Source organism: Heterodontus francisci, unplaced genomic scaffold (assembly GCF_036365525.1).
Source record: "Heterodontus francisci isolate sHetFra1 unplaced genomic scaffold, sHetFra1.hap1 HAP1_SCAFFOLD_526, whole genome shotgun sequence".
Lineage (NCBI taxonomy): Eukaryota > Metazoa > Chordata > Chondrichthyes > Heterodontiformes > Heterodontidae > Heterodontus > Heterodontus francisci.
The window spans coordinates 1-24,538 of NW_027141143.1; the positions used below are offsets into that span (position 1 = coordinate 1).

At 48.9% G+C, this 24,538-nt stretch overlaps 1 long non-coding RNA gene across 1 annotated transcript; it reads right to left on the reverse strand.

Moving 5' to 3' along the window:
* Positions 1-6,963: 6,963 nt before the first annotated feature.
* On the reverse strand, positions 6,964-22,611 carry LOC137362245 (uncharacterized). Its single transcript, XR_010972454.1, has 3 exons — positions 22,396-22,611; positions 12,160-12,283; positions 6,964-8,208 (listed from the first exon to the last, which is right to left on the reverse strand). It is a non-coding gene; the product is annotated as an uncharacterized lncRNA (long non-coding RNA).
* Between the last annotated feature and the right edge of the window lie 1,927 nt (positions 22,612-24,538).

Consider the following 24,538-nt stretch of genomic DNA (forward strand, 5'->3'; position numbering starts at 1 on the left):
TGAGAGCGAGCGGGAGAGAGAGAGAGAGAGCGAGCGAGCTGGAGAGAGAGAGAGAGCGAGCGAGCTGGAGAGAGAGAGAGAGCGAGCGGGAGAGAGAGAGAGAGCGAGCGGGAGAGAGAGAGAGAGAGCGAGCGGAGAGAGAGAGAGAGAGCGAGCGGGAGAGATGAGAGCGAGCGGGGAGAGAGAGAGCGAGCGGGGAGAGAGAGAGCGAGCGGGGAGAGAGAGAGCGAGCGGGGAGAGAGAGAGCGAGCGGGGAGAGAGAGAGCGAGCGGGGAGAGAGAGAGCGAGCGGGGAGAGAGAGAGCGAGCGGGGAGAGAGAGAGCGAGCGGGGAGAGAGAGAGCGAGCGGGAGAGAGAGAGCGAGCGGGGAGAGAGAGAGCGAGCGGGGAGAGAGAGAGCGAGCGGGGAGAGAGAGAGCGAGCGGGGAGAGAGAGAGCGAGCGGGGAGAGAGAGAGCGAGCGGGAGAGAGAGAGAGCGAGCGGGAGAGAGAGAGCGAGCGGGAGAGAGAGATGCGAGCGGGGAGAGAGAGAGAGCGAGCGGGGAGAGAGAGAGCGAGGCGGGGAGAGAGAGAGCGAGCGGGGAGAGAGAGAGCGAGCGGGGAGAGAGAGAGCGAGCGGGGAGAGAGAGAGCGAGCGGGGAGAGAGAGAGCGAGCGGGGAGAGAGAGAGCGAGCGGGGAGAGAGAGAGCGAGCGGGAGAGAGAGAGCGAGCGGGGAGAGAGAGAGCGAGCGGGGGAGAGAGAGAGCGAGCGGGGAGAGAGAGAGAGAGCGCGGGGAGAGAGAGAGCGCGGGGGGAGAGAGAGAGCGCGGGGGGAGAGAGAGCGCGGGGGAGAGAGAGCGCGGGGGGAGAGAGAGCGCGGGGGGAGAGAGAGCGCGGGGGGAGAGAGAGAGCGCGGGGGAGAGAGAGCGCGGGGGGAGAGAGAGCGCGGGGGAGAGAGAGCGCGGGGGAGAGAGAGCCGGGGGAGAGAGAGCGCGGGGGAGAGAGAGCGCGGGGGGAGAGAGAGCGCGGGGGAGAGAGAGCGCGGGGGGAGAGAGAGCGCGGGGGGAGAGAGAGCGCGGGGGGAGAGAGAGCGCGGGGGGAGAGAGAGCGCGGGGGAGAGAGAGCGCGGGGGGAGAGAGAGCGCGGGGGGAGAGAGAGCGCGGGGGAGAGAGAGAGCGCGGGAGAGAGAGAGCGCGGGGAGAGAGAGAGCGCGGGGAGAGAGAGAGCGCGGGGAGAGAGAGAGCGCGGGGAGAGAGAGAGCGCGGGGAGAGAGAGAGCGCGGGGAGAGAGAGCGCGGGGAGAGAGAGAGCGCGGGGAGAGAGAGAGCGCGGGGAGAGAGAGAGCGCGGGGAGAGAGAGAGCGCGGGGAGAGAGAGAGCGCGGGGAGAGAGAGAGAGCGCGGGAGAGAGAGAGCGCGGGGAGAGAGAGAGCGCGGGAGAGAGAGAGCGCGGGGAGAGAGAGAGCGCGGGGAGAGAGAGAGCGCGGGGAGAGAGAGAGAGCGCGGGAGAGAGAGAGCGCGGGAGAGAGAGAGCGCGGGGAGAGAGAGAGCGCGGGGAGAGAGAGAGCGCGGGGGAGAGAGAGAGCGCGGGGAGAGAGAGAGCGCGGGGAGAGAGAGAGCGCGGGGAGAGAGAGAGCGCGGGGAGAGAGAGAGCGCGGGGAGAGAGAGAGCGCGGGGAGAGAGAGAGCGCGGGGAGAGAGAGAGCGCGGGGGAGAGAGAGAGCGCGGGGAGAGAGAGAGCGCGGGGAGAGAGAGAGCGCGGGGAGAGAGAGAGCGCGGGAGAGAGAGAGCGCGGGGAGAGAGAGAGCGCGGGGAGAGAGAGAGCGCGGGGAGAGAGAGAGAGCGCGGGAGAGAGAGAGCGCGGGGAGAGAGAGAGAGAGCGGGGAGAGTGAGAGAGAGCGGGGAGAGTGAGAGAGAGCGGGGAGAGAGAGAGAGAGCGGGGAGAGAGAGAGAGAGCGGGGAGAGAGAGAGAGAGCGGGGAGAGAGAGAGAGAGCGGGGAGAGAGAGAGAGAGCGGGAGAGAGAGAGAGAGGGGAGAGAGAGAGAGAGCGGGAGAGAGAGAGAGAGCGGGGAGAGAGAGAGAGCGGGGAGAGAGAGAGAGCGGGGAGAGAGAGAGAGAGAGAGCGGGGAGAGAGAGAGAGAGCGGGGAGAGACAGAGAGCGGGAGAGACAGAGAGCGGGAGAGACAGAGAGCGGGAGAGACAGAGAAAGGGAGAGAGAGCGGAAGAGAGGGAGCGCGGCGAGCGAGAGAAAGAGCGGGGGGATGGGGAAGAGAGAGAGAGCAGGGGGGGAAAGAGAGAGAGAGAACGGGGAGAGAGAGAGAGAGAGAGAGAGACGCAGTGGTTAGCACCGCAGCCTCACAGCTCCAGGGTCCTGGCTTCGAATCTGGGTCCTGCCTGTGCGGAGTTTGCAAGTTCTTCCTGTGACCGCGTGGGTTTTCGCTGGGTGCTCCGGTTTCCTCTCACAGCCAAAGACTTGCAGGTTGATAGGTAAGTTGGCCATTGTAAATTGCCCCAAGTGTACGTAGGTGGTAGGGAATATGGGGTTACTGCAGGGTTCGTGTAAATGGGTGGTTGTTGCTTGCCACAGACTCGGTGGGCCAAAGGGCCTGTTTCAGTGCTGTATCTCTAAATAAAGGAGAGAGAGCAGGAGACAGGGAGAGTGCGAGATCAAGATCTCTCCTCACAAATGGAATCTATCTGGAATTCTCTGCATCGCTACATCAAGTGTGCAGGCAGACAATGTCTGCTACTGCAAGCAAAAACCATGCCAGGTAACTCACTAAATCAGTGTTCAACATAGTGTTGGGAAAGTAAGTTAATACATTAGTTTCCTCATTTAAAGCTTATTCACAAAAATGCACATTTTTGTTATATTGATGAACAGTAAAATAAATTTCTAATACCTTTACCTTTCCGAAAGTTGCTCACAACCGGCCCCGATGTAGGACAACATTTAGAATGTAGCCCCTAATGCGTAAAGGCTGGACACTCCTGATCTATACTATCAGTTCTAACATCCTGAAAATGTCCAGGTTGTCAGAAGGGATAGAGAGAGGCAATATATGCTTAATGGCACAGTTCTAAAGAGTGTGCAGGGACAGAGGGACCTGGGGGTTCATATGTATAGATCATTGAAGGTGGCAGGACATATTGAGAACAGTTAGCAAAGAATACGGGACAAAAACAAGAAATGCTGGAATCACTCAGCAGGTCTGGCAGCACCTGTGGAAAGAGAAGCAGAGTTAACGTTTCAGGTCAGTGACCCTTCTTCGGAAGAATACGGGATCTTGAGTTTGATAAATAGAGGTATTGAGTGCAAAAGCAGGGAAGTTAAGGGGAACTTTTATAAAACTCTGCTTCAGCCACAACTAGAGTATTACATCCAGTTCTGATCACCACACTTTGGGAAGGATGGGAAGGTCCTTGAGAGGGTGTCGAGGAGATTTACCAGAATGGTTCCAGGGATGAGGGAATTTAGCTACAAGGTTAGGTTGGAGAAGCTGGGATTGTTCTCCTTGGAACGCGGGACTGGGAGCTTCTTATTGGGGGTGTTGAGGCCCACACCGACATTACCGGGATAGGGAGACAGAGTTTAGAAACACTCAGCACCACGACTCCAGTAAAAGATCCCAGGAGGAAAAGGGGGAGCAGTGTGTGTACCTGCCCTGATATCCCCCTCCCCAGGCCTGTCAGTCAAACCCCCCACTCCTCCCAGTCCACAGCTCAGCCTATCAGCTTCCTGCACCTTGAGCCAGCCCTGCCCAGGTGTGGCCCAGTCCAAGGGGAGTCTTTGTGGAACCAGGGAGTGGGGGAGGGGGGACCTCCTGCCCTGTGCTGTGTCCCAAATGGTTCCTCCCTCCCTCAGGCCCCTTTATAACTGAGCTCAGTTTCCCGCAGCTGCCGCCCCCTCGGTGCAAACACAGGACCGGGAGTTTGTTATTGGGGGTGTTGAGGCCTACACCGGGTATTTCTGAAGCCTCCCCGCCCAACAGCCGCCACTTACCGGCTGCAGAAGCGACTCACAAGCGTCTCTCCGGCGCCTTCACCCTCTGGCTTGAAACACTGGTCCGCAATGCGCCTGCGCATCCGGGACTTAACTTCTGACCTCACAATGTCTGGGTGATTAACAACAGCTCCCGACCAATAGGAAGAGGGGGCGGGACAGGAGGACAGATTCTGCGCAGTTCCTCCCTCATTTGCTTCTCTTTGAAAGCCCGAGGATGAATCCATCAGCATCCGGGACCTGTCAGCCCGCAGCTCCATTAGTTCCTTTTCATAAAACTGTCTCATTCCCTTTGAAATGTTTCAATTAAACCTGCCTCCACCACACTCTCAGACAGTGCATTCCACACATTAACCACTCGCTGGCTGGAAAAGTTTTTCCTCATGTTATTTTTGTTTCTCTTCCCAATATCTTTCAATCTGTTCCCTCTCGTCCTCGATCCTTTCACCAGTGGGAACAGTTTCTCTCCATCTACTCTGTTTGACCTGATGCCATGAGACATCATGGGGTCCGGAGCCCATGTTGAGGACGTCTCGGGCAACTCCCTCCTGACTGTATAACACTGTGCCGTCACCTCTGCTGAGTCTGTCCTGCTCGTGGGACACCTGGGGATGGTGATGGCAGTGTCTGGGACATTGTCTCTAAGGTATGATTCTCTGTCCAGACCCCTCATGATTTTGAATACCTCGACCAAATCACCTCTCAGCCTTCTCTCCAAGGAAAACAGCACACTTTTTCTTCTTCATCGTAATCTCTACCTCTTTTATAATCCAGGGAGCTCTGGATTTATTTGCCCAACCTTTCCACTTCGAGGGAACATATGTTGACTGTGCCCGAACTCTCTCTTTTTTGAAGGTTACCCATTGTTCAGCTATCAGGTTTCCTGGCAACTTTTGAATCTCATTTATTCAGCCAGCTCCATTCTTACCCCATTGAAGTCGTCTTTCCCCAGTTAATTACTCTGACTCTGGATTGTTCTTGGTCCTTTTCTATGGTCAGCCTAAATCTTATGATACAATGATCAATCTCCCCTACATGCTCCCCAACTGATACTTGATCCACTTGGCCCACCTCATTCTCAAGAACCAGGTCCAGGAATGCCTCCTTTCTCATTGGACTAGCAACATACTGTTGTGGAAAACTTTCCTGAACAACTCTAAGAACACTTGCCCCTCACTGCCCTTTACACTACTACTATCCCACGATATGTTTGAATCAAGTCGCCCATTAGAACTACCCTATATTTTTTGCACCTCTCTGTAATGTCCTTGCATTTTTTCTCCTCCACGTTCTTCCCACTAGCTGGTGGCCTCTTGACAACACTGAGCAATGTAAATGCACCTTTTTTGTTCCTTCGTTCGAGCCAAATTGATTCTGTTCTTGACCCCGATGGGACATCCTTTTTCTCCAACACTGCAATGTTCTCATTTATCAATACTCCACCGCCCCTTTCCCTTTCCTTTCTTTGCTGAAGACCTTGTATCCAGGAATATTTAACACCCAGTCCTGCCCTTCTTTGAGCCAGGTCTCTGTTCTCGCCACAAGATCATATTTCCACATGGCAATCTGCACGTGTACCTCACCAATCTTATTAACCACACTCTGTGCATTCACATACATGCACATTAACCCTGATTTACACTTTATTACTTTCTCCCTGACTCTGACCCCACCTTGTAACTTGCTATTCCCTACTCGAGTGCCATCGATCTCTCCCAGTATTCTGTGCACCTTGGTGTTCCGGTCTGATATTTTCCCCTGGTTCCCATACCCCTGACAAGTTACCAGTTTTGCTTCCCTCCAATCTGAGCTCCCTCTCAGGTTTCCATCCCCTTACCAATCTAGTTTAAACCCTCCCCAACAACACTAGTAATCTCCCTGTGAGGATATTAGTCCCAATCCTGCTTCGATGCAACCCGTCCATCTTGTATGGGTCCCACCTGTCCCAGTGCCTCAGAAATCTGATGCCCTCCCTCCCACACCAGTTCTCCAATCACCTGTTCAATCAGTCAATTCTCCTGTTACCTTGCACATGGGAGTGGGAGTAATCCTCAGATAACTGCTTTTGGGGTCCTGCTTTTTTAATCTCCATCAGAGTTCCCTGAAATTTGTTGTCAGGACCTCATTTACCCTTTCCATCTATGTTAATGGTGCCAACGTGGACCACGACCTCTGGCTGTTCACCTTCCCCCAGATCAATGTCCTGTAGCCGTACCGTGACATCCTTGATCCTGGCACCAGGGAGGTAACACACCATCCTGGAGTCCGATCTATGGCTGCAGAAAGGCTTCTGTGTTCCCCGGACTAATGAAAGCCCCATCACTACTGTTCTTCCACTCTTCCTCCTCCCCTCCTGTGCAGCTGAGCCACCTGTGGTGCCACAAACTTGGTTCTGTCTGCACTCCTCTGAGGAACCAGCACCCTCACCAGTATCCAAAATGGAAAACCGATTAGCAAGTGAGATCATATCAGGGGACTCCTGCACTACCTGCCTGGTTCTCTTAGACTGTCTGTCGGTTACCCATTCTTATCCTCCTGCATGCTTCTAACCTGTGGTGTGATCACCTCCCTAAACCTGCTATCCATGTAGTTCTCTGCATTGTGGATGCACCACAGTGACTCCAGCCACTGCTAGAGCTCCAAACCCGAGAGCTCAAGCTTGTGCAGCCGGTGACACTTCCTGTAGATATGTTTGTCTGGGACACATGGTGCGTCCATGACATCCCACATGTCACAAGCTGTGCATTGCACTCGGCCAAGCTGCACTGCCGTACCTTAACTTACCAGACTCCTTAGAAGTAGAATATGTGACCAGTTACTCAACCAACCAGCACCTTTCACTGCACAGAAACAAGAACCAAATACTGGAAGACAAAAAAGTAGAAAAAGGAGCACCTCCTCTCCCCTTCACTGAACTCACCACTCAGCAAACACATACCTCCAGACTCTGTTTACAATCTGCACTCCTTATCAATCTTTTAGTCATTCTTTACTGTTTTTCTACATTCTGTCCAACATTCTGTTCTGCCACCCACCTTTGTGCAATTATATGCTTTTACTTTAATTTTGATATGACCTTTAACATTTACAGTAAACCATGGATAGTGGGTCCTCCCCACTCCGAATCCTGTTCATACTGAGAATCCCAGGGTGGAGAGCTGGGATATCCTGTCTCAAAACACAGTCACAGAGACACAGCATCATTTACAGCACAGAACAAGGTCATTTGGCCCATCAATTCCATGTCAGCTCTCCAGGGAGCAATCCACTCAGTCCCACTGCCCCACATCAGCCCATAGCCCCGCAAGTTTATTTCCTTCAAGTGACCATCCAGTTTCCTTTGAAAGTCATTGATTATTTCCACTTCCACCACACACATTGGCAGCGAGTTCCAGGTCAGAACCACTTGCTGCAGAAGAAGTTCTTCCTCACATTCCTGCTGCAACTCTTCCTCAAAACCTTCAATCTGTGTTCCCTAGTTCTTGTACCATTAGTTCATGGGAACAGTTTTTCTTTGTCTAATTTATCAAAGTCTCTCAGAATCTTGTGCATTTCTATGAAATTTTCCCTCAATCTCCTTTGCTCCAAGGAGAATAACCCCAACTTCTCCAACCTACCCTTGTGAACTCTCTGCTGTGTCAGCAGGTGGGATAACTGAGTGAATCCCTTCCCACACACACAGCAGGTGAACGGCCCCTCCCCAGTGTGAACTTGCTGGTGTGTCAGCAGGTGGGATAACTGAGTGAATCCCTTCCCACGCACGGAGCCGGTGAACGGCCTCTCCCCAGTGTGACTGAGTTAATGAATATCCAGCTTTGATGGAGAACCGAATCCCTTCCCACAGTCCCCACATTTCCATGGTTTCTCCATGGCGAGGGTGTCCTTGTGTCTCTCCAGGTTGGATGATCAGTTGAAGCCTCATCCACACACAGAACACGTGTACGGATTCTCCCCGTTGTGAATGGTGTGATGTTTTCTCAGGCTGTGTAACTGGTTAAAGCTCTTTCCACAGTCAGTCACTGGAACACTCTCACTCGGGGGTGTGTGCGCGTCTCGGTGCTTTTCCAGTCACACTGATGTTTGAAATCTTTTCAGACAGAACAGACAAACATTTCTCCTTCCACATTCAAAGGCCGATGATATTCAGGTCCTGATGAATCGAGTGTTTCTGTCAGATCTTGATGTGATGTTTGGTTTGAATTTCCCGTCAGTAAATCCTCCCCTTCTAATACCCTGTAAAAGGAGTTTACAAAAGTCAGCACTGTCAGTCCAGGATAGAAATTCAGAACAGACAGTTCTAGTTTCTATGGAACATTCTTTCCTCGCTTGTTTCCCCAAACATGTGATCCATTCAAACTAAAAGAAGCCAAAATAAGCAACAATTTGTAACAGAAGCAAAGGGAACCTTCCCAACTGAACCAGAACATTGCTCCCAGTGTCCACGAGACACTCTGTATCCTGAGGTGTCCACCGGTTGCAGAAGGCCACCCCGGCACGGACAAGACCAGGGAAGACAGGGCAGCAGGCAGTGTGACACCCCCACTCCCAACATGGTCCCTGTACATCCTGGACCTACACATTGCTTCTCAGCCTGAGCGAGAGGGAGAGAGAGAGATGGAGAAAGTGAGAACTGAATGTTTAAATATACAAGACAGATACAAACCTGGGTGGGTTTGGGGTGGATGAGGTGAGGGTGAGGAGGGCATTGGGGGGACTGGGGGGTTTTGGAAGGGCAGGTCATCGAAAGGGCTGTGGGTGTGGGTGGTGTTTTAGCCAGGCCCAAGAGCAGGTCCAGGAAAAGATCCTCCAACCTTCCCACCCCACCTCCACACCGAGTGGCCAGAGATTAGGAGAATGGGGTTAAACTGTAACCAAGGCCATTGATAAGGTCCCACAAGGCAGACTGGTCATGAATGACAAGCCCATGGGATCCAACACAAAACAGCAAGTTAGAGCCAAAATTGACTCAGAGGCAGGAAGCAAAGAGTAATGGTTTATGAGTGTTTGTGAGACTGGAAGGCTGTTTTCAGTGAGGTTCTGCAGGGATCAGTACTGGCTTTTTGTTCTTTAGATCAATGGTTTGGACTTGAATGTAGGGGATTTGATTAAAAAGTTTGCAGATGAAACAAAAATTGACCATGTGGTTGATAATGAAGAAAGCTGTAAACTGCAGGAAGATATCAATGGACTGGTTCGGTGGGCAGAATAGTGACAAATGGAATTCAATCCGGAGAAGTGTGAGGTAATGCATTTGGAGACAGCTGGCAAGGCAAGGGAATACACAATAAATGGTAGGATATTGAGAAGTATAAAGGAACAGAGGGGCCTTGGAGTGCATGTTCATAGATCCCTGAACATGGCTGGGCAGGTAGATAAGGCGTAAGAGATACTTGCCTTTATTAACCAAGGCAGAGAATATATGAGCATGGAGGTTATGTTGGAAATGTATAAAACACTGGTTTGGACACAGCTGGAGGACTGTGTACAGTTCTGGTCACCGCACTGTCGGAAAGATGTGGCTATATTAGAGAAAATACAGAGGAGATTTACAAGGATGTTGGCTGGATTGGAGAATTTTCGTTCTGAGTAAATATTGGATAGGTGAGGGTTGTTTTCTTTGGAACAGAGGAGGCTGAGGGGAGACCGAATCGAAGTGTAGAAAATGATGATGGGTCTAAATCGAGTGGATAGGAAGGACCTATTCCCCTTGGCTGAGGGGTCCATAACCAGGGGCATAGATTCAGAGAAAGAGGTAGGAAATTTAAAAGGGATTTGAGGGGAAATGTTTTCAGACAGAGGGTGGTGCGGATCTGCAACTCAATGCCTGGGAGGGTGGTAGAGGCAGAAACCCTCACAACAATTAAAAAGTACTTGGATATGCACGTGAAGTGCCCTAAACTACAAGAGTATTATTACGACCGACCGCTCAAGTCAAAGCCCCCCAGTCAAAATATACAATTTTGATAGTGGTGGGAGAAACGCACTGTTGATTCAGTCCCGTCCCTCACAGATCGCCTGACATTTTAAACATTCCAAATTAAAGAAAGATCCAGCCAAATTGTACCATCTATTAACCCCCGAATAAGGCTAACCAAACCAGGTGTCTTTAGATCAACAAATTAACTGTTTAATTAGAAAAACTAAATTCTTAAACACTACTAACAAATAAATAGTTAAAACAGAAAAAATAGTGACTTTGCATATTTATGCTCCTGCCGAAGTGAAATCTTCCGATATGGAATAGTCCAATGTTGCTTGAAGTCCTCACAGCCGTGTGATGGGGGGAGAAAATAAAAGGTTCTTCAACAGTAGAACAGTCCACAGTCTAGTTCAGCAGTTGAATTGATGCTGCTCTTCTCCAGCGATAAATTTCAACAATTACAGTTCAGTAGTTACAGGAATTTGATATTTTTTTTTTTTAGAAATTAACCTGGCTTGACATCAGAATTCTGAGAGAATAATAAATAGGGTTTAAATAAACCAAGAGAGAGCTCTCTTTTCCTTCAGTATATGCTGGATGATAATCTGTGTCTGTCTCTCTTAACGGTGTCTCAAATGCTACTTTTTCAACTAGTTTCAAATGTCAATTGGAAACAATGCATCTCTCGATCTTCAGTCTCTGAGTGGCTGGATCCCGGGGCAACGAGAATACATTCTGACATCAGTCAGAACAAGGGGGCAGCAATATAATACAGACATTAACAGGTCAAAGAGAACTTAGGAGGAATTTCTCTACTCAGAGAGTGGTCAGAATGTGGAACTCACTGCCATGTGGAGTGGTTGAAGGTGATAACAATGATGTGTTTAAGGGGAGGCTCAATACATTTATGAGGGAGAAGGGAATAGAGGGATATGAGGGCAGGGTGGGATGATGTAATTAGATTGGGAGGAGGCTCATGTGGATTATAAACAGCAGCACAGACTAGAGGGGCTGAACGGCCTGTTTCTGGGCTGTAATTCTGTGCACATTCAGCCTGGGTGGATTAATGCTCAGGTTCACTGGGCCCAGGGGTGGATTAATGAAAATTCTGGCTCTATGTTTTAGACGATGCTGCCGAGTACTGCAGGTGATGGAGAAGAGTTTCTCTCTATCTACCCTATCAGTTTCAATTAATATCTTGAAAACTTTGATCAAATCACCCCTTAATCTTCTGAATTCCAGGGACTACAACCCTCACAGTGAGGTGATTCATTCTGGCAGAAGGAATAGGGAGAGGCAACATACACTTAATGGTACAGTTCTAAAGAGTTTGCAGGGATAGAGGGACCTGAGGGTTCATGTGCAGAGATCACTGAAAGTGGAAGGATGTATTGAGGGAACAGCTGGCAAAGCAAATGGGATCTTGGGCCTCATAAATAGAGGTATTGAACACAAAAGGAAGGAAGTTTTGCTGAACATTTAAAAAGCTCTGGTTAGGCCACAACCAGAGTATTGTATCCAGTTCTGGTCACCACACTTTAGGAAGGATGTGAAGGTCCTTGAGAGGGTGCAGAGATTTATCAGAATGGTTTCTGAGATGAGAGAATTTAACTACAAGGTTAGGTTAGAGGAGCTGGTGTTGTTCTCCTTGGAGCAAAGGAGATTGAAGGAAGATCTGATAGAGGTGTTGAAAATGATGACAGGTTTAGATAAGGCAGACCAAGAAAAGCTGTTCCCATTAGCTGATGATACAAGGATTAGTGGACACAGATTCTGGTTCTGAGATTCAGGAGGGATGTGAGGAAGCAGTTTTTTTACACAGTGAATGATAATGACCTGGAACTCACTGCCTACGAGGGTGGTGGAAGTGGAGACGATCAATGATTACAAAAGGAAATTAGATGGGCACTTGAGGCAAATAAACCTGCAGGACTACAGGGATAGAGTGGGTGAATGGGACTGACTGGATTGTTCTACAGAGAGCTGGGATGGAATCAAAAAGATCAATGTCCTCCTTCTGTGCTGTAATGACTCTATGATTCATTTGTGTAATCTCTCCTCGTAATTTAACCCTTGGAGTCCAGGTATCATTCAGGTAAATCTACACTGCACTCCCTCCAAGGCCATTATATCCTTCCGAAGGTGTGGTGCCCAGAACTGAACACAATACTCCAGGTGTGGTCTAACCAGGGCTTTGTGTATCTCAGTGCTTTTCCACTCTCACTGATAGCTGAAATCTTTTCCCACAGACAGAACAGACAAACCTTTCTCCTTCCACATTCAAAGGCCGATGATATTCAGGTCCTGATGTATCGAGTGACTCTGTCAGATCTTGATGTGATGTTTGGCTCGAGATTCCCCATCTGCATATCCCCTGCTTCTAAGCCCCTGTAAAAGGAGTTTACAAAAACCATCACTGTCAGTCCAGGATAGAAATTCACAACATTCTCTCCTCCTGCTTCCTGGCCCAGGATGACTGCACATGCACCCTGCTGTACATTGTCCTGAGGGAGGCCACACACCAGCCTGGATTCACGTCTGCGGCTGCAGAAACACCTGTGTACTCCCCTATCAAATCTCCTATCACTATTGCTCAGTCAGCTTCGTGACCCTCTGTGAAGCTGATCCAACTGTGCTGCCATGGCCTTGACTCTGGCTGCACTCCTGAGATGAACCATCACTTTCATCAGTATTCAGAACTGAATACTGGTTGGAGAGTGAGATGCACTCAGGGTTCTCCTGCATTCCCTGCCTGTTTCTTCTTGATTGTCAGTTGGCCACCCATTGCCTCTCTCCCTGCATACTCTTCAGCTGCAGGGTGACCATATCTATAAACGTGCTGTCCACAAATCTCTCACCTCATGGATGCACCGCAGTGACACCAGCTGCAGTTCATGCTCTGAAAACCGGAGCTCGAGCTGCTGCAACTTGTTTTATCTTCATCCATGTGATGTGAGTGTTGCTGGCTCGGCCAGTATTTATTGTCCATCCCAAACTGCCCTTGACAACTGAGAGGCTCGCTCGGCCATTTCAGAGGGCATTTAAGAGTCAGCCACATTGCTGTGGATCTGGAGTCACATGTAGGCCAGACCAGGTAAGGACAGCAGATTTCCCATCTCATGAACCAGATGGCTTTTTAATTGCAGATTTATTAATTGAATTTAAATGTCACCATCTGCCGTGGTGGGATTCGAACCCATGTTCCAGTGACATTACCCCGATGTCACCACCTCCCCCAATGATACTTCCTACACAAAAGGTTATCTGGAGTTGGCACATTACACAGGATGTGCATTCCAGAGGTCGGAGCAGCCCCACCATTGGCAGGAATTTGGGACTCGTAACCGCAAAGGCTTTTGTCATCAAAAAGGACTGTGTAATGTATCAGTGTGGTGTGAGATAGTCAAGTGTTGAATAAGTAAAGAAAATATCTTTGGAAATAGCTGACACCACAATTTACAATCAAAGTGCTATTTAGTTAATTGTGGATTTCTTTTAGTTTAGTTATTAAAACAAAAGACTTAAAATGTGAAATCTTGTGTAATTTATTAGTGTGGTCTGGGGATTCAGATCTCATATTTTTCATATTGACAATCTGTGAGGTCGTAACAACTGGAAAGTGGGATGAACAGATACAATGGGCGGAATGGCCTCCTCCTGTGCTGGAAATAGAGTCAGAGAGTTATCCAGCACAGAAACAGGCCCTTCGGCCCATCGTGTCCGTGCCGGTCATCAAGCACCTAACTATTCTAATCCCATTTTCCAGCACTTGGCCCATAGTCTTGTCTGCTTTGGTGTTTCAAGTGCTCATCTAAATACTTGTTAAATGTTGTGAGGGTTCCTGCCTCTACCACCTCTTCAGGCAGTGCTTTTCAGATTCCAACCACCCTCTGGGTGAAATTCTTCTTTCCACAAATCCCCTCTAAACCTCCTGCCCCTTACCTTAAATCAATGTCTCCTGGTTATTGACACCTCCAAGAAGGGAAAAAGTTTCTTCCTATCTAACCTATCAATGCCCCTCATAAATTTGAATACCTCAATCATGTCCCCCTTCAGCCTTCTCTGCTCTAATGAAAACAACCCCAGCCTTTTCAGTCTCTCGTCATACCTGAAATGCTCCAAACCAGGCAACATCCTGGTGAATCTCCACTGCACCCCCTCCAGTGCAATCACATCCTTCCTACAGTGTGGTGCCTAGAACTGTACACAGTACTCCAGCTGTGGCCTAACTAGCGTTTTATACAGCTCCACCATAACCTCCCTGCTCTTATATTCCATGCCTCAGCTGATAAAGGCAAGTGTCCCATATGCCTTCCTAAACACCTGATCTACCTGTGCTGCTGCCTTCAGTGATCTATGGACAAGTACACCAAGGCCCCTCTGACCCTTTGTACTTCCTGGGGTCCTACCATCCATTGCATGTTCCCTTGCCTTGTTAGTCCTCCCAAAATGCATCACCTCACATTTCTCAGGATTAAGTTCCATTTGCCACTGCTCTGCCCATCTTACCAGCTCATCTATATCGTCCTGCAATCTAAGGCTTTCCTCCTCACTATTTACGACACCACCAATTTTCGTGTCATCTGCGAATTTACTTATCATGCCTCCTATATTCACATCTAAATCATTAATGTACACTACAAACAGTAAGGGTCCCAGTACCGATCCCTGCGGTACACCACTGGTCTCAGGTTTCCACTCGCAAAAACAACCCTCGACCATCACCCTCTGCCTCCTGCCACTAAGCCAATTTTGGATCCAATTTGCCGAATTGCCCTGGGTCCTATGGGCTCTGACCTTCTTAACCACTCTCCCATGTGGGACCTTATCAAAAGCCTTACTGAAGTCCACGTAGACTACATCAACTGCTTTACCCTCATCTACACACCTGGTCACTGCCTTGAAAAATTCAATCAAGTTAGTTCGACACGATGTCCCCCTGACAAAGCCATGTTGACTATTCCTGATTAATCCCTGCCTCTCCAAGTGGAGATTAATCCTGTCCCTCAGTACGTTTTCCAATATTTTCCCAACCACTGATGTTAGACTCACTGGCCTGTAAGTACCTGGTTTATCCCTGCTACCCTTCTTGATAATGGCACCACATTCGTAGTCCTCCAGTCCTCTGGTACCTCTCCTGTGACCAGAGAGGATCTGAAAATTTATGTCAGAGCCCTTGCTATCTCCTCCCTTGCCTCACATAACAGCCTGGGATACATCTCATCTGGGACTGGGGATTTATCCACTTTTAAGCCCGCTACAACAGCTAATATTTCCTCACTTTCAATGCTAACATGTTCAAGTGTGTCACAATCCCCCTCCCTGATCTCTACACCTACATCATCCTTCTCCACAGTGAACACAGATGCAAAGTAATCATTTAAAACCTCACCTCTGTCCTCCGGCTCCACACACAGATTGGCACTTTGGTCCCTAATGGGCTCCACTCTTTCACTGGACATCCTCTTGCCCTTAATATACTTCGAAAATGCCTTAGCGTTTTCCTTGATCTTGCCCGCCAGTGTTTTTTCATGCCTACTCTTTGCTCTCCTAATTACTGTTTTTTGTACCCCCGCTACACTTTTTATACTCCTCCAGTCCCTCTGCTGTTTTCAGCACGTTGAATCTGCCAGAAGCCTCGGTTTTTTTTTTTCTGATCAAATCCTCCATAGCCCTTGACATCCAGGGTTCCCTGGACTTGTTGGTCCTACCCTTCACCTTTACGGGTACATGTTGCCTCTGAACCCTCACTATTTCCTCTTTGAAAGACTCGCACTGGTCTGATGTAGACTTTCCTGCAAGTAGCTGCTCCCAGTCCACTTTGGCCAGATCCTGTTTTATCATATTGAAATCGGCCTTCCCCCAATTCAGTACTTTTATTTCCAGCCCGCCTTTGTCTTTTTCTTACAGAGTTATGATCACCATCCCCGAAATGCTCCCCCACTGACACTTCTACCACTTGTCCAGCATCATTCCCAAGGATTAGGTCCAGTACTGCGCCTTTTCTTGTTGGACTTTCTAGGTACTGGCTCAAAAAAGTCTCCTGTATATATTTTAAGAATTCCGCCCCTTTAAGTCTTTTGCACTCAGACCATCCCAGTTGATATCAGGTAAGTTGAAATCCTCTACTATTATTACTCCATTATTTTTACACCTCTCTGAGATTTGCCTACATATCTGCTCCTCTATCTCTCCCTGACTGTTTGGAGGCCTGCAGTACACACCCAGCCAAGTGATTGCCCCCTTTTTGTTTTTAAGTTTGACTCATCTGGCCTCATGTGAAGAACCTTCTCAGATATCATCCCTCCTTACAGCAGTAATTGACTCCTTAATCAACAGTGCAATGCGACCTCCTCTTTTATCCCTTCTCTTGTCACACCTGAAGATTCTATAGCCTGCAATATTGAGCTGCCAGTCCTGCCCTTCCCTCAACCATGTCTCTGTGATAGCAACAATATCATAATCCCACGTGCTAATCAAAGCCCTCAATTCATCTGTCTTGCATTAAAATAAATGCAATCCAGCCTTGCATTTGTCACTTGTGCCTTCACAGGTCTATATTTGCTCTGCCTAACAGACTGACTCAGTTTCTCTTCTATATTTGACTGAGCATCACCCACTCCTATACCTCCACTCTGTATCCCATTCCTCTGCCAAATGTGTGTAAACTGCCCCCAACAGCACTCGTAAACCTCCCAGCAAGGATGTTCGTCCAACTTATACGGGTCCCACCTTTGCCAGAAACAGACCCAGTGATCCAGGAAGCTAAAGCCCTCCCTCCTGCACCATCTCTTCAGCCACGCATTCATCTGCTCTATCCTCCTATTCCTATACTCACTAGCATGTGGCACTGGAGTAATCCAGAGATTACAACCTTTGAGGTCCTGCTTTTTAATCTGCTACCTAGCTCCCTAAATTCTTGTTTCAGGTCTTCATCCTCTTTTTACCTCCGTTTTTGGTACCAATGTGTTCCACAACCTCTGACTATTCGCCCCCCTTCAGAATGTCCTGCAGCCACTCCGTGACTAACTTGACCCTCGCACCAGGGAGGCAACATACCATCCTGAAGTCATGTTTGTGGCAACAGAAATGCCTATCTGTTTCCCTTACGATAGAATCCATTATCATTATAGTTCTTCCAGTCCTTTTCCTCCCCTGCTGTGCAGCAGAGCCATGCGTGGTACCACAAACTTGGCTGTTGCTGCTTTCCGCTGGGAGGTCATTCCCCCCAACAGTATCCAAAGTGGTCTATCTGTTTGAGAGGGGGATGGCCACAGGGGACTCCTGCACTACATGCCTGCGCCTAATACTCCATCTGGTGGTCACCCATCTCATTTCTGCCTGTGCAGCCATTACCTGCAGTGTGACCACCTCTCTAAACGTGCTATACACAACGTCCTCAGCATCGCGGATGCTCCACAGTGAATCCACCTGCAGCTCCAGCTCCATAATGCGGGTAGTCAGTAGCTGCAGCTGGATCCACTTCCTGCACACATGGTCGTCAGGGACACTGGAAGCATCTCTGATTTCCCACGTAGCGCAGGAGGAGCATTTCACGGGGCTGAGCTCTCCTGCCATGACTTACCTTTAGATTAATTAGTTACTCCCTTTAAAAGATATTAATTACACGAGAGGCTTGTTCTACTCCAAACACTACCCACGACAATCTAAATTACTCGAATTGAAAAAAAACACACTCTTAGTACTCACTTTATCACTCGAGGTCTTTTTTCAAACAAAAAACAACTCTCCCCTTATTTTTTAAAGCTAATTAAATTGACTAACAGTTGTTACTTACCCAACCAATCACAAACAAAGAATTGTGATATAGTTCCAAGTCAGGATCGTGAGTGACTTGGAGGGGAACTTGCAGGTGGTGATGTCCCAATGTGTCTGTTGTCTTTGTCCTTCGAAGAGGAACAGGTCACGTGTTTGGAACAAAGCACAAAGAGAACAAAGAACGGTTCAGCACAGGAACAGGCCATTCGGCCCTCCAAGCCTGCGCCGATTTTGATGCCTGTCGAAACTAACAACTTCTGCACTTCCGGGGCCCATATCCCTCTATTTCCTTCCTATTCATGTCTTTGTCAAGATGTCTCTTAAACGTTGCTATCATATCTGCTTCCACCACCTCCCCTGGCAGCAAGTTCCAGGCACTCACCACCCTCTGTGTAAAAAACTTGCCTCGCACATCCCCTCTAAACTTTGCCCCTTGCACCTTAAACCTATGTCCCCTAGTAACTGACTCTTCCACCCTGAGAAAAAGCTTCTGACTATCCACTCTGTCCATGCCGTTCATAACGTTGTCAACCTCCATCATGTTGCACCTCCACCTCCGTCATTCCAGTGAAAACAATTCCAGTTTTTCCAACCTCTCCTCATAGCTAATGCCCTCCAGACCAGGCAACATCCTGGTAAACCTCCTCTGTACCCTCTCCAAAGCCTCCACGTCCTTCAGGTAGTGTGGCGACCAGAATTGCACGCAATATTCTAAGTGTGGCCAAACTAAGGTTCTGTACAGCTGCAGCATGACTTGCCAATTTTTATACTCTGTGCCCCGACCGATGAAGACATGCATGCCGAAAGCCTTCTTGACTGCCTTATCCACCTGCGTTGCCACTTTCAGTGACCTGTGGACCTGTACGCCCAGATCTCTCTGCCTGTCAATACTCCTAACGGTTCTGCCATTTACTGTATACCTCCCACCTGCATTAGACCTTCCAAAATGCATTACCTCACATTTGTCCGGATTAAACACCATCTGCAATTTCTCCGTCCAAGTCTCCAACCGATCTATATCCTGCTGTATCCTCTGATAATCCTCATCATTATCCGCAACTCCACCAACCTTTGTGTCGTCCGCAAACTTACTAATCAGACCAGCTACATTTTCCTCCAAATCATTTATATATCCTGCAAACAGCAAAGATCCCAGCACTGATCCCTGCGGAACACCACTAGTCACATCCCTCCATTCAGAAAAACACCCATCCACTGTTACCCTCTTTCTTCTGTGACCGAGCCAGTTCTTTATCCATCTTGCCAGCTCACCCCTGATCCCGTGTGACTTCATCTTTTGCACCAGTCTGCCATGCGGGACCTTGTCAAAGGCTTTACTAAAGTCCATATAGACAACATCCACCGCCCTTCCCTCATCAATCATCTTCATCACTTCCTCAAAAAACTCAATCACATTAGTAAGACACGACCTCCCCTTCACAAAACCATGCTGTCTCTCGCTAATAAGCTCATTTGTCTCCAAATGGGAGTAAATCCTGTCCCGAAGAATCCTCTCTAATAGCTTCTCTTCCACTTACGTAAGGCTCACCGGCCTAAAATTTCCTGGATTATCCTTGCCACCCTTCTTAAACAAAGGAACAATATTGGCTATTCTCCAGTCCTCTGGGACCTCACCTGTAGCCAATGAGGATGCAGAGATTTCTGTCAAGGCCCCGGCATTTTCTTCCCTTGCCTCCCTAAGTATTCTAGGGTAGATCCCATCAGGCCCTGGGGACTTATCTACCTTAATGCTTTGCAAGACACCTCCTCCTTTTTGATAATGAGTTGACTGAGACTATCTGCACTCCCTTCCCTAGGCTCATCATCCACCAAGTCCTTCTCCTTGGTGAATACTGATGCAAAGTACTCATTTAGCACCTCGCCCATTTCCTCTGGCTCCACGCATAGATTCCCATCTCTGTCCTTGAGTGGGCCAACCCTTTCCCTGGTTACCCTCTTGCTCTTTAAATATGTATAAAAAGCCTTGGGATTTTCCTTAATCCTGTTTGCCAATGACTTTTCATGACCCCTTTTAGCCCTCCTAACTCCTTGCTTAAGTTCCTTTCTACTGTCTTTATATTCCTCAAGTGCTTCATCTGTTCCTAGCCTTCCAGCCCTTACAAATGCTTCCTTTTTCTTTTTGACTGGGCTCACAATATCCCATGTTATCCAAGCTTCCCGGAACTTGCCAAACTTGTCTTTCTTCCTCACAAGAACATGCTGGTCCTGGATTCTAATCAGCTGACGTTTGAAAGACTCCCACATGTCAGATGTTGATTTACCCTCAAACAGCCGCCCCCAAACTAAATTCATCAGTTCCTGCCTAACCTTGTTATAATTAGCCTTCCCCCAATTTAGCACCTTTACCCGAGGACTACTCTTATCCTTATCCATAAGTACCTTAAAACTTATGGAATTCTGGTCACTGCTCCCGAAATGCTCCCCCACTGAAACTTCGACCACCTGGCTCGACTCATTCCCCAATGCCAGGTCCAGAATGGCCCCATCCCTAGTTGGACTATCTACATACTGTTTCAAGAAGCCCTCCTGGATGCTCCTCACAAATTCTGCCCCATCCAAGCCCCGAGCACTCAGTGAGTCCCAGTCAATATTGGAGAAGTTAAAATCACCCACCACGACAACCCTGTTACCTTTAGATCTTTCCAAAATCTGTCTACATATCTGCTCCTCTACCTCCCGCTGGCTGTTGGGAGGCCTGTAGTAAACCCCCAACATCATGACTGCACCCTTCCTATTCCTAAGCTCCACCCATATTGCCTCGCTGCATGACCCCTCTGAGGTGTCCTCCCGCAGTACAGCTGTGATATTCTCCTTAACCAGTAATGCAACTCCCCCACCCCTTTTACATCCCCCTCTATCCCACCTGAAGCTTCTAAAGCCTGGAACATTTAGCTGCCAATCCTGCCCTTCCTTCAACCAAGTCTCTGTAATAGCAACATCATATTTCCAAGTACTAATCCAAGCTCTAAGTTCATCTGCCTTACCTGTTATACTTCTCGCATTGAAACAAATGCACTTCAGACCACCAGTCCCGCTGTGCTCAGCAACATCTCCCTGCCTGCTCTTCCGTTTTGTCCTACTGGCCTTATTTACTGTGTCCTCCTCATTTACTTCACTAGCTGTCCTACTGCTCTGGTTCCCACCCCCCTGCCACACTAGTTTAAACCCTCGCGAATGACACTAGCAAACCTTGCAGCCAGGATATTAGTGCCCTTCCAGTTTAGATGCAACCCGTCCTTCTTGTACAGGTCCCATCTGTCCCTGAAGAGAGCCCAATGGTCCAGATATCTGAAACCCTCCCTTCTACACCAGCTGCTCAGCCACGTGTTTAGCTGCACTATCTTCCTATTTCTAGCCTCACTGGCACGTGGCACAGGGAGTAATCCAGAGATTACAACCCTAGAGGTCCTGTTTTTTTAAAACTTACTCCCTAACTCCCTAAACTCCCCATGTAGGACCTCATCACTCTTCCTGCCAATGTCATTGGTACCGATGTGTCCCACAACCTCTAGCTGTTCACCCTCCCCCTTCAGAATGCCCACTGTCCATTCAGAGACATCCTTGACCCTGGCACCAGGGAGGCAACATACCTTCCTGGAGTCTCTTTCATGTCCACAGAAGCGCCTATCTGTGCCCCTGACTAAAGAGTCCCCGATAACTATTGCTCTTCTGCGCTTTGTCCCTCCTTGCTGAACAGTGCCAACAGTGGTGCCACTGCTCTGGCTGCTGCTGTTTTCTCCTGATAGGCCACCCCCCCAACAGAATCCAAAACAGTATACTTGTTAGAGAGGGGGATAGCCACAGGGGATTCCTGCACTGACTGCCTGCCCCTTCTAGCGGTCACCCATCTATCTGCCTGCACTTTGGGTGTAACCACTTCTCTAAAACTCCCCTCCATGACGCTTTCCGTCACCTTGAAAATTTCCCGTGATATCACTCTAAGTCCTTTTTTTCCCTCTTTCGAGTCTCAGCGCACGCCAAGAGACACAGGGAGCCTGTCGCCGCTCTGGATCAGCTTCCTCACAGGTCCGCTAGTCACCGCTCTGCTCCCAGGTAAGTAAGGGCCTCGAGCCCCGCTCTTTATTTATAGCCTGCCATGTTTTATGTTTTCTATTTTCTATTGCACAGGATGTGCACTGCAGAGGTTGGAGCAGCCCTGCAATTGCTCTGGCTATTAGGTAATAAACTTGCTACTACTTGCGGCGCAGTGGTTCGCACCACAGCCTCACAGCTCCAGCGATTCTGGGTACTGCCTGTGCGGAGTTTGCAAGTTCTCCCTGTGACCGCGTGGGTTTCTGCTGGGTGCTCCGGTTTCCTCCCACAGCCAAAGATTTGCAGGTTGATAGGTAAATTGGCCATTGTAAATTGCCCCCAGTGTAGGTAGATAGTAGGGGAATTGAGGGGATGTGGTAGGAATATGGCATTAATGCAGGATTAATATAAATGGCTGGTTGATGGTCAGCACAGACTCGGTGGGCCGAAGGGCCTGTTTCAGTGCTATATCTCTAAATAAATAAATAATAAACCTCAATACTTAAAAATAAAAGACGACTCACCGGCTACTCACTTCCCTTCTATTGGTGTCAGTTAAATCTCAGGAAGCTGCCCCTTATTCTGATGAAAACTGGAATGTTTAATTTCCAGCTCCTTGGACAAACTTCCGAACTTTGGAGAAAGGGAAACAAAGTTACAAAACTTACCAGCCAATCAACTCACAGACTTCCTGACTCGGTGGAAACGGGAGAAGAAACTGGGAAGTGGCAGCTCGGATAGAGAAGTCGCTGCACCATCACTTTAATGCGGCCCCTCTGACCTCCCCGGGGCTCTCGCCGCACGTTCGCCGAACCCGGCGACTGTGATTCGGGGCCTGAGAGCCGCTGAAAATCGGTGTTCCCGAGGCTGCGCTCAACTTCCGGAAGCCGGACTGCGCATGCTCGGCTCAGACAAGCGGACTCCGTGGGGCGGAGCCTTCTGACGCGTGCGTGTTGCGGTTCTTGGGGAGGAGATGGGCCGTATTTCTGCTCGCGGGGCATTCTGGGCAGTATCGGCTGCCATTTCCCAGTCGGAGAATGGACGGGTCGTTCATGTTTCATACGCAGAAAAATAAAATGGTATAAAACAGCGAACATATATTAACGACGCGTTTGCTGGCAACGTAACCAAATAGGGGCTGCATCACTGGTACATGCGCAAATGCAGCCTCATCGACTGAAACGTGACTGTGCCTCAGGCAGCTGCCAGGAGAAAAGATGGCGCTGCTGAATTTGACACAAAACACGAATTAAATCCAAACCGCCTCAATGGTCGCATTCAGGTCCCTGCTCCCTCCCGAGATCACCGCATTCAGTTTCATGCTCAATTACAGCTTATCTTCCCCGCTCCCTCCGATGCCCTTTGACTCGTCATTTTCAATGACTCTCCGCTTTCCCACTCCCTTCCAGCGCTTACATTGGGAAGTTCAATGGCGGGGCTTCAACCCAACATTATCGGCGTTAACAAAAAATGTTCACGGTTCACGGCATTGGAATCCAGGCATGCGCAGTGCCGAACTGCTTTTCGCGGAAGCGCAATGCCAAGCAGTGTGAGTGATGGCGGCGGACAAGGTCCTTGTGAGTTGTCTCACACACGACACCCCCTTTTCCTCCGAGGATGTTTCACTGGAGTTGTGTGACATCGTGTTTCGAAACTCTGTCTGCTCGAGCTGGAGGACATTATAGAGATAGTGAGGCGTGAGGGTATGGAGAGATTTGAAAGCAAGGATGAGGATTTTAAAATTGAGGTGCTATTTAACTGGGAGCCTGTGTAGGCCAGTGAGCACAGTTGTGATGGGTGAACAGGACTTCGTTCGAGTGAGGACACAGGCAGCAGAGTTTTGGATGATCTAAAGTTTATGGAGGGTAGAATGTGTGATGCTGGCCAGGAATGTGTTAGAATAGTCAATTTGAGAGGTAACAAATGCATGGATGTAAGTTTCAGAGGCAGATGAGCTGAGACAGTGGTGAAGTCTGGCGATGTTACTGAGGTGGAAATAGGCAGTCTGAGTGATGGTGCTGATATGCAGTTGGAAGCTCATCTTGGGATCAGATATGATACTAAGGTTATGAATGGTCTGGTTTAGCCTGAGACAGTTGCCAGGGAGAAGGATAAAGTTGGTGCCCAGGGAGTGAAGTTCGTGGCAGGAAGTGAAGACTTCCCAATCTGTAATTGGAGGAAATTTCTGTTCGTCCAATACTGGATGTCAGACAGTCAGGATGGTGTGTGACTTGGAGGGGAACTTTGAGGTGATGGTGTTCACATACACCTGCTACCCTGGTCCTTCGAGATGATGGTAGTTGAGGGTTTGGCAGGTTCTGTTCAAAGTTCTGGTCCAATTGTCCAGACATAAAATCACCCTCCTCTCGTCCCTCCCTCTCTTTTTTTCCTCTCCCTCCTTCCTCCTATAGAGGGCAGAGTCTTGTGTAGGTCCAGACTAGTTGGCAGGTTCCCTTCCCTGAAGGACATTAGTGAATCAGTTGGGGTTGTACATCAATCCAGCAACTTTCATGGTCACTTTTTCCTATTGCCAGTCCCATGAATTGCCAGATTCATTCAGCTCCATTTCACAACCTGTCTTTGTGGCTTCTCTCACAGACATTTTTTCCATTTTCAAGCAATTTCACAGGGTTTTAGAAGAGGAGGATTTGCAGTTGTGAAATGCAAAGCAAACATTTTATCGGGTTCTGTAGGAGTTGCCCAATTTATCGTAACCCAAATATCACTGCATTTTGAACATAGAAGGAAAAAGCACTGATCACAGTGGGGAGAAACTGTACACGTGTTGTGTGTGTGGAAGAGGTTTCAGCC